Source organism: Hypanus sabinus, chromosome 30, assembly GCF_030144855.1.
Source record: "Hypanus sabinus isolate sHypSab1 chromosome 30, sHypSab1.hap1, whole genome shotgun sequence".
Taxonomy (NCBI): domain Eukaryota; kingdom Metazoa; phylum Chordata; class Chondrichthyes; order Myliobatiformes; family Dasyatidae; genus Hypanus; species Hypanus sabinus.
The window spans coordinates 31806209-31825284 of NC_082735.1; the positions used below are offsets into that span (position 1 = coordinate 31806209).

The window sequence follows — 19076 nt, forward strand, 5'->3', positions numbered from 1 at the left end:
AAAAACAGAGTGACGGTGTCCGGGGGCTCACTGACGGCGGAGGTGAGGAAGCTGCTGAGTGTGTGCCTTCGTGTGTCCCAGGGTGTAACTTCACCAGCTGACGATGATGTTGCAGGCAAAGGGAACTGGTGTGTGAAGGAGCGTGATAGTTAGGAACCTGCTATGGAGTTTATCAGCCCAGTGACACTGGAGACCAGCAGCCACATGGTGCGGGAGGCCAAGAACACCAGCACAGACCAGAAACCGCTGGGGGCGACAACTTTAACGGGGAGCCGGGCTGATCTCCCCGCAGAAACATCGACGGGGTGCCCATCCCTGACGGGAGACCATTGCCTGGAGCTCAGTGCACAAACAGTGCAGAACTTGCTAAACCTGGGGCAGGCAGAACGTAGCCTGCGACAATGCGACTTTAACCTTTAAAACCGCAAGCTCTGGACCTGCAAAGCAAGATGCATGGTGTGAACACTGCATAATATGTGTGAGCTTGGAGTAAGAGCTGATGTGGCTTTTTTTTCCGCAGGAGGTTGCCCTACCATAATCGTGTGACTAAATTGAAGTCATTAAGGACCTCTCCCAGGACATGCCCTCTTCTCATTGCTACCATCAAGGAGGAAGTAGAGGAGCCTGAAGGTGCACACTCGATTTTTCAGGAACAACTTCTTCCCCTCCGCCATCAGATTACTGAGTGGACAATGAACCCCCGAACACTACCTCACAATAAAGATATCAGTGATACCTTCGTTAATTAAGGATCTGCAAACTCTTGGACAGGATTGAAAGAAGCTACATAAAGTTGTAACATTAATCAGCATTGTCGTAGGGACTAGCCTCTGTAGTATCAAAGACATCTTCAAGGAGCGATGCCTCAGAAAGGTGATGTCCCTCATCACCCAGGACATACCCTCATCTCATTGTTACCACCAGGCCCTCTGCCATCCGATTCCTAACTGAACTTTGCACACACAAACACTACCTCACTTTTTTATTATTTCTGTTTTTGCACTATTTTTAATTTAACTATTTTGTATACATATGTAATTAGTGTAAATGATTTTTTTCTGTATTTATCATGTATTGCATTGTGCTGCTGCTGCTCAATTAACAGATTTCACGACATACACCAGTGATAATAACCTGTTTCTGATTCTATAATATATCAGGTGATGAAAGATTATCGTCACCTTCATTGAGAAGCAGAAGAAGAACAAGGAAGATGTCAGAAATTGGCAATGTTTATCACTGTTGAATGTAGATTATAAGTTTCTCTCAAAGCCTGTTCTGGGACAAACTGCCAGTACACCAGAGAATCAAGAGGGATTTCACTCTTTTTCAGCTTGTGTAATCTCTCTTCAGGTTCTGGAGTCAGCATCCTTACATTCAGCTTCCATGTCTCCCCGCCTACTTAATGACCCTCCTGTAGGCAGTGGTCTGAGAAGTGAACTGACATGACATCACAACATCGGAGATGTATGCTAAGGATTGATAAGGTAGTGGTTAGACTGCACTGGGAATATTGTGAGCAGTTTTGGACCTCTTATCTAAAAAAGAGATGTGCTGGCATTGGAGGGGGTCAAGAGGAGGCTCATGAGTATCTTCCTGGGAATGAAAGGGTTAGAGTATGAGGAGCGTTTGATTGCTATGGGCCTTTACTCAGTGGAGTTTAGAAGAGTGACGGAGATCTGAATGAAATTTATTGAAGATTGAATGGCCAAGGTAGAGTGGACAAGGATAGGATGTTTCATATAGTGGCGGGTGGGGGGTGGGTGGTGTAGGATCAGAGGGCCCAGCCTCAGAATAGGACATCCCTTTAGAACAGAGATGATGAGGAATTTCTTTAACCAAAGGGTGCTGAATCTATGGAATTCATGGCTGTGGAGGCTAAGTCATTGGGTATATTTAAACTGGAGGTTGATAGGTTCTTGATTAGCAAGGGCATCTAAGGTTACGAGAGAAGGCTCTCCTCACTGTGCTGGCCACCTCATTTCTCCATTCTCAGTGTCCATTATTAAGGACCTCCAGCCCTTTTCTCACTGTTACCATCAGGGAGAAGGTACTGAAGCCTGAAGGCACACACTCAGCGATTCAGGAACAGCTTCTTCCCCTCTGCCATCCGATTCCTAAATGGACATTGAAGTTTCGGACACTACCTCACTTTTTTAAAAATACAGTATTTCTGTTTCTGCACATTAAAAAAAATCTATTCAATATACATAATTGATCTACTTGTTTATTTATTATTATGTTTATTTTATTTATTATTAATTTTTTCTCTCTGCTAGATTATGTATCGCAATGAACAGCTGCAGCTAAGTTAACAAATTTCACGTCACATGCCGGTGATAATAAACCTGATTCTGATTCTGATGCAGTGTTTTGGCTCGGAGTGCCAACAGTGTCTTTCCTCCCACCGATGCCACTCAACCCGCTAAATTTTCCAGTAGATTGTGTATTGCTGCAGATCCCAGTGCCTGCAGTCCGTTGTAAGCATTCATTAATCACCTTCCACTGCATAGTTTCAATAAAACACACTTAGAAAACCCTTCACTCCACGACTGGTTTCAATAGCCTTCAATGTATCAGGCTGAAGTTAAATTGTGAGCAGGCTTTATTTCCCGAGGACCAGTTCTGGAGTCTTTATGTCCTCGTTTTAATTAAGATAAGGTAAAAAGGTTAAGGTAAGTTAAGATTGCACCAACCGCTAATAGCAAATTTATATCTGCTATCCATAATTTCATAATTTTAGAACAGAAGTTCCCAACCTTTATTATGCCATGGACCCCTACCATTAACCGAGAATCCGTGGACCCCAGGTTGGGAACCCCAGCTGTACAGTATCCCCTAATATAGACAATGTACTGTGAACATGGTGTGTTACCAATATATGTGGTACATACATTGCTTAGCTTCTCAGTCTCCCTTCTCTTGACAGGGCCCAGTGACTGTGGTGTTATCTGAATCCCCAGAGTATGCTGTACTATCAATCTACAAGCCATGACACCTGGGAACCTGGATTATGTTACTGTTTTTTATTAATAATTATTTTGTAATGGGATATATCGAGGGCCAAAGGGCCTGTACTGTGCTGTATTATTCTTGTGTCTAGTGTATTTTTTTCTGTTATCATAATTATACTTTGACTCAGGCAGGAGACTCCGATGTCAGGATGCAAAACGTTGTCTTCCCTCAGGCCGTTAGGCTTCTGAACTCCCTGCCGCATCGCATTCGAGGTGTCACTGGTTAGTCTGACCCGTAGCTTACAGTATTTAATTAATGCACTTTAGTTTGTTATTAATGTGTGATTTATTTGTAGATTTTATTCTTACCTTCATAAATTATTGTGTGTTAGGTGTACTATTGTCCTTTACACCCTGGTTCAGAGAAACATTGTCCTGTTTCTATATACAATATATAGATTATATACTGTACATTTCAATATTATACGTATATAGTTAAATGACAATAAACTTGACTTATGTGTTGTGTGCTGTGTGAGGCTGTTGGTACTGTGATTTGCACCTTGACCCCGGACAAACTCTTTTCTTTCGGCTGTATTCATGTGTGTGGTTGAATGACAATTAAACTTGAACTTGAATTTAGCACAATGCCCAGCCACGCCTGCTGTTCTGAACATGCTGCCTGTGTATTCATGAGCTATTGCTGCTCACGTAGACCAGTATTTCCTTATCTGTTAGACGGGTTGCTTTTCCCTTTCTCAAATGCTGCCAGGCAGGCAGGCGAGACAAACCCTTCAAAATTCAGTCCATTTCATTCATGTAGTCTCTTGTTGAGTAGTTCCAGCTGTCCATGTCATTCAGGATTCAACAGATCACTTGTTGCTGGTCTACCTCCCTCTTCTGTACTGTAGGTGCTTGAGATTTCTTCAGGAGACCATCTGTGGAAGAAAATTAAGAAGAGAATTAAATGTTGGGTTAAATTTTGTTGTTGAACTTGACTAGCTTAAGTGTTGCTCAAGATTTGGGTCATGGGGGTGACAGGATAAGAGACAGATGACGCTTTGCTTGTGCTAGCTAACAATAGATTATGTCAGTAATGAAGTATTGCTGACCTTTGTCTGAACTGTCTGATTAATAGAGGAACTGAATAAGGACGTGTGGTTCTAATTTTGTGTACCGTGCAGAAGCATTTGTGCACCAGCTGATACTTAACAAGTGCTTCTTGAAATCACTGACTATGTATGTTTAGCTGTTGGTTAATGCCCAAAATTTACTGTATAAATTTAAGATGTAGCCCGACATTGGCGGGGTTCTAAGGCAATGGTTTCCCATGATCACGTATTAAAGGGTCAATTGTATGCTGAGGTCTGCATCTTTAATTTTGTTTGATAATGAGGTAAATTCCACTACAGTAAAATATGGTAAAACAGGGTAGATTCTTCAACACCATCTAATTGTGATATCTGTTCTCATTGTGATGCAAAGCTTGCTCTATGATGTCACTGCTCGAATTTTCCCATTCAACAGACGATGCCTTAATGTTGCGTAATCTCCTACGCTTTGAGTCAAAAATGTTAATACACTTGAACCCAATAAACATGTAACGTTCTCCTTCGCGTGTACTGATAACGCCGAATTCAACGTCGAGATAAACCAGTTAATAAGAACCAGATCGCAGTAAGATTAACCATTTACTGTTCACTCTTCACATTAACATATGGTGAAAACTGTTGATAAAACAATACAAGATTGATACAGTATTTGTTCCTTCCTTAATATCACATTTCAAGTGTAAATACTTGCAAAGGTGACTATAACTACATTACACTAAGGTGCAGTATACAGGGAGAGTTTACCTGCTCCATTGACTACTTTAAATACACTTCCATGCAAACTATCCGCGACTCTTTAACTAACGAAAGCATAAACATTATCTACCGTCGTTACTTCTAACAGGATCGGCATTAACATCTTAGTTCAATATATCGATTATCTATTAACTTACAGCGTTGCTCTCACTGTGATTTCTCATGCCTGCAAACAACTTCTGCTCAGGTGAGCTCGTGGAAAGCCCCCACCCTCGCGCTAATTTCAAACCGGTATTTTCCCACAAGACGCGGCGAAACCGGATGTGACGTCATCGCATGCCGATATATTTTACATGCAATGAATATACTTTAAACACTTCTAATTCTAACTAGAAAATACTATTGAATGAATTACTAAGCGAAAATATTATAAACTAAATAACTGTCGTAAAGACAGCACACTCCCCGCTTGACCTTCGTAAGGTCACAATGAGCAGAGTACAAACTTAGTCTCTTAATCAGTCATTGGGTAGAAGTAGAATAACTTCTGTAACTGGCCTTTGGTAAATTTTCACATCGCCTTGGTCGGTAGTCTTCAATTCGATCTTCCTGACATGTCCATCCCCGCTAGGGAATGTAGCAGTGATTCTGGCCGTTGGCCAGCTGTTGCGAGCGATTTGCTTGTCCCTGAGCAGGACTAAGTCTCCAACTTGAAGATTCCTGTGGGGTTCTGTCCACTTTTGTCTCTGTTGCAACAAAGGTAGATATTTTTGTCTCCAGCGAGGCCAGAACTGATTTGCCAGAGCCTGGACTTGTCTCCATTGCTTTGTGTACAAATCCTTGTCTGAGAAGTCTCCTGGTGGAGGAGGTGCTCCTGCCTTCTGCGTAAGGAGCGTTGATGGCGAAAGTATAAAGGGGTTTTCTGTGTCAGAAGACACAGGTAGGAATGATTGTGCGTTTATAATGGCTGTGACCTCTGCCATTAGGGTGCACAGTACCTCGTGGGCCAATCGGGTGCGTTGCTGCATCTCAGGTTTCCTTTTCCGGGTTTTCCGTAAGGACGTGAACCGTTTGACTGCCTGCTCTTTGTTATCTGGTGAGCGCTGGCGTGGTTCTCTGATAGGCAATGGGGCAACCCCATTATTTGCTTCATCTCTGAAGACCTTGGTGTCTTTGGGTTTTAAAGAAATGGTATCTTGAGCTGATTGTGCAAGTTTGTTTCCGTCCTCGGTTTGAACGAAAACTGACTGACCTAGCGTCTCGTCGGTTACTTTATGCTTGGTAATGTCTTGTTATGCTTCTTTAGGGTACACCTCAGTGAGGCAGATCTCGGAACAAGAACGGCTTGACTGAGTTTGACCGCAAACTTCTGTACAGTTCGAGCTGACAATTGTTGTCCTGGAGTGAACCTCTCCCTCCCCGCCGTCCTGTTGTGGGGGTGAAGGAGCGTTGTCGGTTCTTTCATTCTTGACTTCATCATGGAGCCGTGAGGGTAAATTTCCTTCCTCGTATGGATGTGATGCAATCGTGACTCTCTGAGGTTCCTCGTAGCTGGGGAAGTTATCAAATACGTATGGAGAGGGGAGACGAGCCTGCCTGTCTATTTGATATTGTACATAGTCGCTTGTGCGTTCCAGTCTGGTCCTTTCTAAAGTAGATCTTACTGCGGACAGATCACGCGACCCTTCAGCTTCTTTTATGTACTTTGCTTCCGCCATGGCAGCTTCTTCTTCTCTTTCTCGCTGCAGCACTTGCAACTCTGTCGATATTTTTGCCATTTCCAACTGGGTTTCGGCTTCTCTGGCGGCCTCTTCTCTTTGTCTGGCAGCCTTTTCGGCTTCTCTGGCGGCCCTTTCTTCCTGGATTTCGGCTTCTCTGGCAGCCTCTTCTCTTTGTCTGGCGGCCCTTTCTTTCTGGATTTCGGCTTCTCTGGCAGCCTCTTCTCTTTGTCTGGCTGCCCTTTCTTTCTGGATTTCGGCTTCTCTGGTGGCCAGTTTCATTTTCAAAACTGCTTTTTGTTTGGCGTAACAAGGTCGCACATTGGCGGCTTCTGCCTTGGCTCTTGCCTGTGTGGACTTACTTGATGTCGGTTTACTGCCCTTGTCGCTGGGCGCCATCGACTTGATCCCGGATCGAGCTGACATTGCAGCACTTGAAACACCTGATAATGCCGCTTTTTCACTGTAACGTTCTCCTTTGCGTGTACTGATAACGCCGAATTCAACATCGAGATAAACCAGTTAATAAGAACCAGATCGCAGTAAGATTAACCATTTACTGTTCACTCTTCACATTAACATATGGTGAAAACTGTTGATAAAACAATACAAGATTGATACAGTATTTGTTCCTTCCTTAATATCACATTTCAAGTGTAAATACTTGCAAAGGTGACTATAACTACATTACACTAAGGTGCAGTATACAGGGAGAGTTTACCTGCTCCATTGACTACTTTAAATACACTTCCATGCAAACTATCCGCGACTCTTTAACTAACGAAAGCATAAACATTATCTACCGTCGTTACTTCTAACAGGATCGGCATTAACATCTTAGTTCAATATATCGATTATCTATTAACTTACAGCGTTCCTCTCACTGTGATTTCTCATGCCTGCAAACAACTTCTGCTCAGGTGAGCCTCGTGGTAAGCCCCCACCCTCGCGCTAATTTCAAACCGGTGTTTTCCCACAAGACGCGACGAGACCGGATGTGACGTCATCGCATGCCGATATATTTTACATGCAATGAATATACTTTAAACACTTCTAATTCTAACTAGAAAATACTATTGAATGAATTACTAAGCGAAAATATTATAAACTAAATAACTGTCGTAAAGACAGCACAAAACATATTTTCCATATGGCTGGGAACGATAGTGATGTTTGTCTTCACCTGGTAGTGGATGGTTGCCGATCTCCAGTGAGTTCCAGATAGCCTCTGGGTTTTGGAGTACTAGGCAGGTCAGCAGCTGCCTCTGATCAAAGTTGTAGTGCTCCAGGTACAAGCCTGTGACGTACCTGGAAATCAACCATCATGTTCTACTGCTGTGATATAGGGTTACTAGTAGGAGGCTCTGAAGAATCTGAATCCTGTAGTGTACTAAATAGTTCAGTAACATTTGAGTAGTATTGTAAATATATTGTTTGATTAAGCAATTTTTTGTTTGTTTACATTGCTCATTATGGGATATATGTAAGAAGTACGTGAATGGCATATGTCACTACACCACTACCCAGTATTTGAGCGCCTCAGAAAAGAGAAACTAGGTGAATACGAGTTATCCTGGGCTCCCCCGTTTTTCTTTCAATTAGTTTTTGGAGTTACGACACGTAACAGTGGCAACGAGTAAGTTTCAAAACAAACCCGAGACGATGACCTACCTATTGAAGCATAGCACATTCTTCCTTCACAAAAGGAGAGAGATGTTCGAGCTTTAAAAAAAGCACAGCACGTGTTTCTTTGGAAAAAGAGAGAGATGGTCAAATTAATAAAAAAGCCAGAAAGAGGACAAAAGTCATGCATTCAGAAACAGTGATCATACATTTTAAAAAAAGCAGAAATGGCTGGCCAGATCAGAAAGATTGACACATTCGATTGTGCAACACCTAACTGGAGTATGTATACTGAGCGAATTGAGCAGTATTTTGAAGAAATTAAATAGCCAATGCAAAATGAGAGCCAGTGTTGCTGAGGTTAATAGATGGAAAAGCATGGAGTTTACTTAGAAGTTTGATTTCTTCAACCAAACCAGCTGAAATGAGCTTTGCTGATATCTTAAATGTAATGCAGGAACATGTAGAACTGAAACCATTGTTGACTGCAAAAAAACTTTAGGTTTGGTAAGCAGAATCAAAAGGAAGATGAATACATTTCAATGTACATGGCTGAATTGGAGAGATTGAGCATTGCCAGTTCAGTGCTGGGTTCATTTAGATTGTGGAATCTTACAAGAAAGCATTAAAAAATGGCTCCTAACTGAAGCACAGCTCACATTTTAAAAAGCAGTTGAAATCACTGTATCAATGGAAACAGCAGACAGAGGTAAAACATTGTTGCTGTCAGGAGCGAAAGTGAGTGTGAGCAGAACTGTAGTGATTCAGCAGAAACTGGCTTGGCTGAACAAATTGTGATACATGGTGGCAGGGGCTCACATAAACAAGACCAATGCAGGTTTGAAGGTGAATTTTTTAAAAATACAACAAAGTAGGACACAAACAAAGATCATGTCAGGCAGACAAAGCTAAATGGACTGTACAGGGAAGAGAAGAAGCTAAAACGTGAAATTGCAATTTCAAAAAATGCACTAATTTGCCTGCTGTTGATGAAAAATCTGATAATGAAGAGAGTGACACAGGACTGAGAAGCCTTGAGGTTAACATTGTGGAAACTATCAAGAGACAAGCAATATGACTGATACCAGAAGTGAATGGCAAATTAATTAAAATGGAATTGGATACTGGCTCATCTGTTTCGGTCATTCCACAAAATGAGTTTGAATGGCATTTCAAAGATACTGAACTGAAGACTGCAGATAGCCAGCTAAGAACTTACACTGGAGAAAAGATAACTCCTATGGAAATGACATTCATAAAAGTGAAATACAAAAACCAACAAGCTACTTTGGGCTTGTCTGTGGTAAAACCAGGAGGGCCGGCATTCTGGGGACATGATTGGCTGAGACAACTCAAATTTGACTGGAGATCCATCCGGAATTTTCATGTCATATCCCCTACAATGGAGTCAACTGAAAGAGATTTAAGAAAGGTACTGGATGATGCCACAGCAATGTTCAAGGATGGCACTGGAAAATGCAAACACGTGAAGGGTAAAATAGTGTTAAATGAAAATAGCATAGTCTAAAGTCCATCCGGTTCCTTATACCATTCATGATAAAGTAGCAAGTGAGCTAGGTTGCATTGAGGCTGAAGGAATTCTTTCAAGTTTGATTGGAGCCCATGGACAACACCAATGGTCCCAGTAGCCAGGAAGGATCTGTGGTGATTTTAAGGTCACCATCACCCCAGTACTGAAAGTAGATCAAGGCCCTCTGCCCAGGATAGTGAATACCTTTGCAAACCTTTCTGGAGGAAAACACTTCAGCAAAGTGGACTTAGCTGAGGCCTACCTACAGATGAAGGTGGAAGAAATGTCCAAAGTGTTTCCCACCATAAGCACTCACAAAGGGCTTTGTTGCTATAGTGGGCACTGTTCGGGATGCTAACATGTCCAGAGGATGCCAAGAGCAGTGCCTCTTCATCCCTGGGAATGGCCTGCATCACCCTGGCTGAAGATTGATGTGAATATTTACGGGCACAAATTTCTTGCTAGTAGTGAGTGCACCTGCAAAATGGCCGGATGTGTTCCCAGTAGCCTCCACTACAGCCTCAGACACTGCTGATGTGCTGAGAAACCTCTCCTCAAGGACTGGTGTTCCAGAACACTTAGTTAGTGGTAATGGACCACAGTTTGTTGCAGAACGGATTCAGACCTTCCTGAAAATGAATGGAATAAGACATATGACATCTGCACCGTACCTCCCACCTTGGTGGAAAGATTTGCCCACGGTCTAAAGAATACATTTCAAGCAATGTCAGCTGAGCACACTACACTGACACTGACTCAGAAGCTTGTCAATTTCCTCCTTGCATATCACAGTGCAGCACTCTCCACAATCCATGACTCACCGACCATGCTGTTCCCGGGTCGTCCCTTGTGTTTGCGCTGGGATCTCCTCAAACCCATTCTCAGAAGGAGTATGCATGGCAAACAGCTGAGACAAATTAAGGTCTCCTCAAACAAGGAGGTTCGATGTTCCACTCCTGGACAAGCAGGCGAGGGACTACAGAGATGATCAAAAGTGGGTACTTGGCAAGATTAGGGACTGAACTTGACCATTCTCCAACACAGTGGAGATTGCATCTAATGTCAATTGCAGATGTCACATCAATCAGTTGAGGAGAGAAGACTCAATTGTTAGAGAAGAAAGGTGGCCAGAGCTGTCAGAACCACCTCCTGCAGTCCCAGAGTCAACTCCTACAACCACCACAGAGGCCGCAGAACCTGAGATTGGTTCACAGTCACCTGCCGAGTGACTCCTTCTGGCCAGGAAAGGCATTATCCCACAAGATTAAAGAATTCTCCACAGTGATCAAACTTTAGGCCTGAATGGGACAATTTAAAATGTACTATGCTGTGGATGTCCATATAGTAGTTGTATTTGGTAGATTGTATATATTGTCAAGATGTATTCTTTATTGCTAAGCAGGGGGGAGTGTAGTGTGTTTAATATTTCAATAATATTTGAGTAATATTGTAAATATACTGTATTGCTTGATTAAGCATTCTTTGTTTACATAATTAACTGCGGGTTATGTTTGAGAAGTACATGAATGGCGTACGTCATAACACCACTACATCATATTTGAGTGCCTCACTAAAGAGAAATTCCCACTGGAGTTATCCCAGGCTCCCACCTTTTTCTTTCGGAGTTACAAAGCAGAGGACTAAACTTTGGAAACGAAACTCGTCAGCTCCCCTGAGAGAAGGGTCACAGGAGATGAAGCAAGCAGTTCTTTTAATCTCTGTTATGACTAGAGGGAAATCTCTTCGCAGTGTGTATTTCATGTCTTTGGCTATCCTCCAAACTATTCCGAGGAAGGGATAATAGGACTGCCAATGCTAAGTACTGGAGTGCGTTTAAAGAAAACAAGCTGCAGTATGGCACTTGAAGGAGGGGTGCTGCTATTCTGTTGAGAGGCCTGAGAATGAGGCTCAGTAATGGCTCACTCCCTCAAAGTAAGGGCATAAAAGTTCTACCTTTGATAGGACAATTGCTACCTAGTTTGCATCAATGTTACCGCATCTGTTAAAGTGTTCCGTCACCTTACATATTTGCTTCAAGATAAAGAGGGTAAGACAGAAGCTTTTAAACTTCTCAACTTTTCTGTCGAATCTTTCAGACCGCAATCTAATTTCAGTGGATGCTCTAGTCCGGGGGTCGGCAACCCGCGGCTCCGGAGCCACATGTGGCTCTTTTACGTCTGTGCTGCGGCTCCCTGTTGCTTTGGGAAATAATTGGTCAGTATTTTATGTTAGTTTGTTATTTTTTGAAATGTAATTCTAAATTTGAAAATTATGGTGATCTTGTACAATCTAAATAAGACGTTGTGGCGACCCATTTCCTGACACATCCGAACCGGCTCACAATTAGCCAGCGTTCAGGCTAAGGCAGATAGCCTACGGGGGTTTGTGAGTACGTGTCTTTTGCAGCATCCGCGCCCATGGGGGGGCGGGTTGAGGGAGGCTTAAAAGCAAGGCTGTTTAGTTCGAATAAAGCTATCTTTGACTGCAGTTTACTGACTGCGTGTTGCACACCGCTACAACGTGTTTTTATCGCTGGCTGTCCAGAGGGGAGGTGCTGAAATGCTTTGTCGCGTGTCTGGAAGAAGTGAAAACTTTCCTGGGCAGCAAAGGGCTCAACTTTCCTGAGCTGGAACAGCCAGAGTGGCTGGAAAAGCTACACTTCATGGTAGACATGACAGCGCACCTGAACACGCTGAACACAGCTCTTCAGGGGAAAGGACGTACAGCCCTGCACATGTTGGAGGATGTTTTGGCATTCGAGCGCAAGTTGACAGTGCTTGCCAGAGATTTACAGAAAGGCACATTGTCTCACTTCCCCAATTTGAGAGAGTTCAAACGAGGTCACGACATGATAAATTCGGAGTATTTACATTCTGCAATCATCGCAATGCAAACATCGTTTGGGAAACGCTTCTGTGAGTTCAGAGAGGAAAAAAACACATTATCCTTCCCGGTCACTCCCCTAAGCATCGATCCATCCCTACTGAATACGACTGCATTGTCAGGTGTGAGTCAACCTGACCAAGTATGATAAATATTTTAATTGCCTATTATTTTACGTATATTCATATGCTTTCATTGTTCAGTGAAATACTTTTATTTTTCAGGTTGACAGCTGGCTGACGTTATTTTTGGTTTGCTGCCGGCGGCAAATTTAAGTTTGGCGTTTTTCATAAATACAAGAAGGACTCAAATAGACGTTGAGTATTTTACTTAAAAGTAACCTTCAACCCAACGTCTTTTTTTCGGAGTTCAAAATGTTTTTGTTGCATGCAGAAATGTAATTTCGTTTTCTCTGCAGGAGTTCATCAATTTCATAAATGCAACACATTATAGTTTGTTTCTACATAGCATAAAGGCAAAACAAAACGTTGTATGCAGTGTTATTTCATTTTAAATGTCAAACGGGTTTTGCGGCTCCCAGTGTTTTCTTCTCTGTGGGAAACGGGTCCAAGTGGCTCTTTCAGTGGTAAAGGTTGCTGACCCCTGCTCTAGTCAATTGTTTTTGCTCCTGAACAGTGTATCTCCCTTTCTTTAACCCAGACAGCCCCCGCCCTTGGGTTTACCCAAGTTACCAACCTATTATGATGCAGAGTATGAGCGAGAGGCTTGCTCAGTGATGTCACGGTTTGAATAGTCATGTTAATTGGACCACAAGATCCTTGGGCTAGGGAGTGTCTTGCTGTAATAACATCTAAAAATTAATTTCTACATGCAAAAAGCCAGTGAGAAAACAATGCCGGCATGCTGGGTCGTATTGGGTTTATTCGCATTCTACCAATTATTAAACAAATACATTAATAACCACATGGACCCACTTAACTAGATCACGATGTTACTGTTTGCTTCCATTTGCAAATCTTTGGCAAATTTCAGTGCAAACACAAGAAAATCTGCAGATGCTGGAAATCCAAAGCAACGCACACGAAGTGCTGGAGGAACCCAGCAGGTCAGGCAGCACCTATGGAAAAGAGTAAAGAGTCGACATTTCGGGCCAAGACACTTCATCAGGGCTCCTGAAACGTTGACTGTTTACCCATAGATGTTGCCTGGCTGGTTGAGTTCCTCCGGCATTTTGTGTGTGTCGTTTCAATATATCAACTGGTGTTTGAAATGACCACTCAGTTCCTTGAGTCTGCACAATCGTTCAATTAGACAACAGTAGTCTTCCTAATTTTATTTAATCACTCTGCCACCCTTCATACTCTCTTCCCCAAAGCTTGTTTCAGCCCCAAAACTGTCAGATCTCGGCATCGCTCAAAACTGCTACTTTATCCCTTTCCCCCTTTGCTCTTAAAGCTCTTTCTCAGTTCTGGGAGAAGGCTTCAGACCCGAAATGTCAACTGTTTCTCCTTCCGCAGATACTGCCCGATCTGCTGAGCTTCTCCAGTATTTTCTGTTTTTACTCTTCATTGCTGGCCTATTTACCCAGACTTTTATTCGCCTGTCCTAATATATCTGTGTGCAGGCCCCAGACTTTCCTTGATAACACTCTGTAATGAGTTCCTCAGTCCTGCACAGGGCACTTGCAGAGGTTTGGGCTCCAAGGTTTTTAGAGCACCTGAACTGGTTAATTGTTATTTGACAATTCGTTAATCGTTTAAGAGTTCCTTCTGTTTTTCTTGAGTGACTCCCTCTTTCTAACGCAGTCTGTCTAAGCTTGTTAAGTTTATTTTGATAGGCTTAAGGATTCCTTGTTATTTGTATTATTTAAGTGGAGGCCCGAATAGCACGTATTGCAGCGTCCTAGTTTTGACAATGTTGCTTCTTGCAGTGTCACTCGGCCGAGCTACCGATGTCCTTTTGGAATTATGAATAAACACCCGCCGCCATCTCGACACTTGGTTTCCGATATTGCCAGCACACATCGTGACAGGACGGCTCCATGATTAGTGCTATTCACGTTTCTGCTTAAATAATACAAGTAACAGGGAGTCTCTGAGCCTGTCAAAATAAACTTAACAAGCTGAAACAGAAGGCTTCAGGAGATCACTCTTTGAACGATTAAAGACTGTTTTTAAACATCAATTAACCATTTCAAGTGCTCTAAAACCTTGGCGCCCAATACTCTCTGGCGCTCCACACAGGCCGGAAGACCTCATTACATACTCAAGGTGTTGACTGCTTTAAGAAAACCGGATAAAGTGTTAATTGAATAGTAAAATAAGTTTGAAGATGAATGAACTGCTCCTGCATCTTTATCTTTCTTACCATCTTATCAGGTCTGACCCAGGTATGACACACACTTCATTCTCCACAACAACTTCCCTGATTATAACACCATTGTGGAATAAAAAAATAAAATTAACTTTCCACTTTCCATGGCTAAACGCTGCCTTCACTCTCTTCCTCCACTGTCTTCACTCAGACCTCAAGCAGCCAGGACAGAAACTCATCCGTTTTGTCACAAAGCTACGGATGATTCATGCAATCAGCCGCCTGCAGTGTCCTCCCTATCCCCTTGGTACAGACCCAGTCCTGCCTCTGACCCTCTCAAGGTTGTGAACAAGGCCAAGGGGAAGTGAAACTTGGGCCGTTAACTCATTGTTTACTGTCATGTAGGTTGCCCGGATACAGTTTGTCAAAGGCATTTCTGAATCAAAGGCACAAGCTTTTATTAAATTTCAGGGACTTATTAATTTGCTGTACCAATCGACTTGCTCAGCCTCGGCACGTGAAGGGGACAGGAACACCCAAAGAACGAATCTTGAGTATTTATCATCAGCAACTTGTTTCTTAAACTTTACTGAGTGTTATTGTGAATGTCTTGATTTAAACAGTTAATTCAGTTCAATTGTTATTATCACTGTTCTGTTGATATTGCTGCTTTGAAAGACTGTTATTCTATGTGAAACAGGAGACTATTCTTCAGTAATTCATTTTATAGTTACTTTTGGATAGGTTACTCGAAAGTACCTGAAGTGGTTTACATAATGAAGAGTTAGTTCACTAATTAGATTCAGTGAAAATAGTGGGAGGAGGAGAAAGGCTTAATGCAAAAAAGGGGTTATTATGCAAGCTTTACAACATACTCAACTATCCAGAGTATAAGAATTTATCTTTGGATTTTGCAATTTATTGGACGACCTGTCTTTTAAAAAAGGATAAGAATCAGGTTTAACATCACTGGCAAATGTCATGAAATTTGTTAACTTTGCAGGCACAGTACAACGCAATACATGATAAACTGGATGGCAGAGGGGCTGTTCCTAAGAAGTACTTCTCCATCGTTTTCTTCATATTTTTCCCAGTTTAGTAAGAGTCAAAGTAGTTACAAACCAATAATTATTGCAGTAGGTTTCCATTGTGTGGGGGAGTTTTGTGTTCTATGGTCAAACCATATAACATATAACCATATAACAATTACAGCACAGAAATAGGCCATCTCAGCCCTTCTAGTCCGTGCCGAACGCTTACTCTCACCTAGTCCCACCTACCTGCACTCAGCCCATAACCTTCCATTCCTTTCCTGTCCATGTACCTATCCAATTTTTTAAAATGTCAATATCGAACGTGCCTCTACCACTTCTACTGGAAGTTCATTCCACACAGCTACCACTCTCTGAGTAAAGAAGTTCCCCCTTGTGTTACCCTCAAACTTTTGCCCCCTAACTCTCAACTCATTTCCTATGAAAACCCCATTGTCAGTAACAGTGTTGAAAATTAATATTTCATCTAGTCTCAGATGTAATTACAGTTTTGTTGATGTGTCAGTATCTATTCTTTCAGCCTTATTAATTGCTGGTGTAAAATGTGAGACAATTTTATGGGTCTGTAGAATTAGCTTGAAACCTCCATAACTTGTTTGCAGAAGAACTTTGACGTTCAATCTTTATTCTAGCAGTCATGTATTGATTAGAAAGCTTTTAACAGGTGCACAGCTCAGCTTTTGTGATTTTTCTTTCTAGTAAGGAAATTTTCTGGGAGACGTTTGATGAAAATGGTCTGCTTTATTTTCCATGGTTGCTTGTGCCCTAATTCAGGCTCGTACACCTTCTTGTATGTTATATATTATATAACAATGCAACAAAGAAGCAGATCTTTGAAGGTAGCATCATTCACTAAAGATCCCCATCAGTCAGGACATGTCCTCTTCTCATTGCTACCATCAGGGAGGAGGTACAGGAGCTTGAAGGCACACACTCAATGATTCATGAACAGCTTCTTCCTCTCTGCCATTAGATTTCTGAATGAACATTGAACCCATGAATACTACCTCTCTACTTTTATATTTCTATTTTTGCACTATTTATTTAATTTAACAATAGACCAGCATTAGTGAGGTCGATGTATTGAAAATGTTGCTCCACAGGACCCTTTTAAATCTCTCCCTTCTCACCTTAAATCATTACGGCACCCCCCCCCCCACCCCAGTTTTTGATTCCGTGGATGAAAAAGACTGTCAAAGTGCAAAGGAGCCTCTGTACATCCTCCCCTTGGAATTCACAGATTTTCAGTTTTCCTCCCACAGTCCAAAGACGTGCTGGGTAGTGGTTTAATTGGTAATCATGAATTGTCCTGTGCTTAGGTTCAAGATAAATCGGGTTTGTTGGGGGTTGCTGGGCAACACGTCTCGAGGGCCGGGCGGGCCTACTCCGCGCTGTATCACTAAATATAAAATGATTTTTAAAAATAAATTTTTTGGTGAACTGGGAGAGTTTAAATGGCCCAGTGGAAAGTGAATGACTCTGAGTTTAAAAGGCTCAGAAGTAACCAGGTCCTGGTGCATTTGAGAAGAGTGTGGGGGAAAAGAGCTCAGTGAGCGAATTGCTGAAGTAGCAGGATTTCTGAAAAAATTGGAGTTTTATTGGAGTAGCACACATTAGTGAGATTGATGCCAAGTAAATTTGATTATGATACTAGTCGAGAGATTGCAACTTGGTTTTAGTGTCGTAATTTGTCTTCGACATGTTTGTTTGGAATAAATTACAAGAATGAATTACCAGACCTTTTCATTAATGGAATTTGACACTTTCTGACTTACAGCCATCTTCAGTTGCTCATTTTTTTTTCAAATGTTGATAGCCTAAATAACTCAGATGAAGATAGTATTAAAAATTCAATTCTATTGACATAGGTCTGTTAACTTGTAGGGTGTCTTTAAAATATTCTGAAGGTTAAAGTTCTTAGCCAACCACAAATGGTGAGATCACATGATATGCAGGCCATGTGACCAATAAAATGGCTGCTTGTAGAAGTGTAAAGTTTGTCCTCTTTTGGTCCATTATGAGAATTGTATCTGGAAGAAGGCCTGAAGTCAGCAGTGGGCAGTTAATAAGGCACAGGTAAAACAAAATGACCTTAAGCCCCAAGTGTAATACACCTCTTAGTAAGTTTTAAAGCTGATTTTTACATTTACCTTCATTTCAGCCTAATTTTGATGGCAGGGCATGTAAAGCTCAATTTTTTTTCAAAAAGTAGGTGAAAATGGACAATGTAGCAGTGATCTAATCAAATGAAAGAGATAGAAGTAGGATTAGGCCATTCAGCCTATCACACTCCTGTAAGTTCATTACAGTTGTGTCTATTTTTTTAAAATCTCAGTGGTATCCCCCCGTTTTTCGAACGTTCACTTTACGACACCTCACTGTTACGAAAGACCTACTTTAGTTACCCGTTTTTGCTAACAGGAGGTGTTTTCACTGTTTCTCCCACGGAACTGCATTCTAGCCAGCAGTGCTTAAACACGTGCCTGTGAGCATCTGTGCTTTATGTCGATTTATTTTGTGCATCCGTTAGCAAGATGAGTTCTGAGGTATCGGAAAAGCCTAAAAGAGCGCGTAAGTGTGTTGCACTCATTGTAAAACTGGACATAATAATGCGTTTCGATCGTGGTGAATGAAGTAAGGATATAGTGAGTTTGGCTAAGGGTTTGTGGAAGTTGACGAAGATGATGTTGAAGAGGTTTTGGCATCCCATGACCAAGAACTGACGGATGAAGAGCTCATGAAGAGGAAAGGATAACAATTGCAGCCGAACGCAGTAGTGAACGGCCGGAAAGGGAAGTAATCCAGGAACTGAACATGAAGCAATCGCGTGAGATTTTCGCTACGACTGACAGCGCTGCAGTGATTGCAGAAAAGTATGACTTTAATTTTGAAAGGGCACATAGGTTTAGGGCAGGTTTTCAGGATGGCTGGAGTGCTTACAAAGAACTGTGTGATAGAAAAATGCACGAGGCTAAGCAGTCAAGCATACTGTCGTATTTCGAGCCTTCCACATCAGCCACAGCAGACGACAAACCTCGACCCTCAACATCAAGGCAGGCAGACATAGAAGAAGGTGACCTGCCTGCCCTGATGGAAACAAATGACGATGAGATGACACCCCAGTCTCCCACCACCCCAACCTCCGACGACTCAGCCTAACACACCATAAGTGAAACTACACTGTACATACATTATTTCTACTTTATATAGGCTGCGTATTTTTATATGTTATT

General features: G+C 42.1%; 1 protein-coding gene across 4 annotated transcripts in view; it reads left to right on the plus strand.

Annotated features, from left to right (window-relative positions):
* The window catches only part of LOC132383512 (S100P-binding protein-like), a 78214-nt gene that overhangs the window by 12467 nt on the left and 46671 nt on the right, over positions 1–19076 (plus strand). For 2 of the 4 annotated variants that reach the window (XM_059954558.1, XM_059954559.1), the window contains exon 1: positions 12785–12833. The exons of the other annotated variants lie outside the window; for them this stretch is intronic. The gene's annotated coding sequence lies outside the window, so the exon portion shown is untranslated. Of the gene's footprint in view, positions 1–12784; positions 12834–19076 lie in introns of those variants that run through there. 4 annotated transcript variants of the gene reach the window in all.